Below are 2,091 nucleotides of genomic sequence, written 5' to 3'. Positions count from 1 at the left end.
GTCCCCTGCATCGGCAGGCGGACTCTCAACCACTGCGCCACCAGGGAAGCCCTGTTTTATATTTTTTACCTTCTGTAATGAATATTTTACCTTGTATGTGAGTTTTAATTTCTTTTTACAGTTATTGGGGTATGTGGTATATGTGTGTGTGTTCATTTGTTTTTTAAAATAATACACTAACCTAGAATCCTAGGGAGAATGAGTAAGATACATACCAAGAACTAGATGGAACAAAAATTGACAGTCTTTCTGGGAAGTCATTTGAAACAGAAGTCATAAATATCCATAGCCTTTGACCTACCAATTTCCATTGAAGAAACCCATCTTAAAGTCGTAGTTTGAAATGTGAGCAAAGATTCATCCACAAAAGTTCACTGACACATTATAAAAGCAAATACTATAATAGAAATAATCTGATATTCAAACTTAGAGGAATAGTTAATTTATTATAGATTCAGGCATTTAGATAGGAAACTGCACATTTTTTAATATTATCTTGAGGCATTTTTAATTAATTAGGAAATGCTTGATGTAAGAAATGAGATAAATGTAAACTATTTTATGGGCAACAGAACTAAAGCTGATGAATCATTTCCAGTTTCCGATTGTGTTCCAATTTCTAATACTTTGTTTCCTCTTTGGAGTCTGTATTTGGCACTTTCCTAATTTAGTGTTGAGGAATTTCCTATCAGAAAACAATGCCTCTCTGGTCATGGGCAAAATGATCTCTTGTTTATTGATTTCTAGTGTTGACCCTTTATATCCCTAGTTCACTGGTGCAGAAAACAAAAAATGCAAATGACCCTTAATAAATGCCTTGACAAGAAATTACCATCACCATCCTCAAGAAACCATTTTGGAAATCTTCCAATGTGCACATGTAGAAATGTTCATAGGTCATTATTAATTTAACAGAATTCTTACATGTTGTACCCCCTACAGAAACTCCTTCAGGAAAGCCTAGAGGATTAGCTATCATTCAGAACATGAAAATTACTTTGTTATAAGAAAGTAGTCAGTCCCATGTTATTCATCAAAGCAATGTTTTATTTAGAAAATCCAGAAAGAAATATATTCTGTCCTGGCAGAAACTGAGGTGAAAGTATAATATTTTTGGTGGATGAAATGCTGAAAGTTCAATTTGAAACTGAAAATTGTTTCATCTTAACAATCACAAGCCATTAACAACAGCACCATATGAAAAGGGCAAACATGGACACAGGCTTCAGGAACCTGGAATGTGTCCTACACTATGTGATGAAAAACTTAAGAGTCACAGCATTAACCCCCAAGCACACACACACCTTCCATTCCCTTTCATAGTAAAGCAGCTTTTAATTTACTTAATTTTGTCATTGTAATAATCCTCATTTAGGCTGTTTCCAACCTATAAAAGAATTGTATATTCTCCCCAAAGCATTTTTATTGAGTTATTTGCAACAAACTCCATATTCTATAAAAACAATATTATTAATTGGGACTGGCTTTCCCTCTCCCTACCGCTGTCTGCCCCACAAAAGACTATTTGACTCATACTGTAACTGAAAAAATGTTTGCAGTGAAAGAGATACGATTATGGAAAATAATACTGTTGCATAAAAGACACATTATTTCAACTTCAATTGTGGGCAATTCAAGGAAACTAAACATTTATTTATTTAACTGTCTTTTGGGGAAATTATATTATAAAATCTAATGAGGAACACTGGAAATATATCTCCTGTTCTTCCCACCAAGCAAGCTCACACCACAGTTCTGAACACTTCCTCTTTCGTGCCTCAGATTTTCTCTGCTTTCCGCTGCCTCTGTGAGAGTTTCTACACCTGGCAACGAGCAGGAACTCACACACAAGAGACTTTTGAACTCAAGAGCCTTCCTGAATGGTAATCCTCTATTTGTTTCAAAATATAAATAAGCCAAACGCTTAACTATACATTTTTGATTTTGTGTTCCAGTGCCATGATTAAGGTTTTTGTTTTGTTCTGTTTTTTAAGGATCCTAATGTCCTGAAAGGTTTAACATTCTTCCATTCAAACATCAACCATGCAAAAATCTGACTGAGAAATTCATTCAATATGCAGATGTTGTATA

This window comes from Lipotes vexillifer, unplaced genomic scaffold, assembly GCF_000442215.2.
Source record: "Lipotes vexillifer unplaced genomic scaffold, Lipotes_vexillifer_v1.1 scaffold527, whole genome shotgun sequence".
NCBI classification, from domain to species: Eukaryota; Metazoa; Chordata; class Mammalia; order Artiodactyla; family Lipotidae; genus Lipotes; species Lipotes vexillifer.
The sequence above is the reverse complement of the archived record's forward strand: the minus strand, read 5'-3'. Positions refer to the sequence as shown.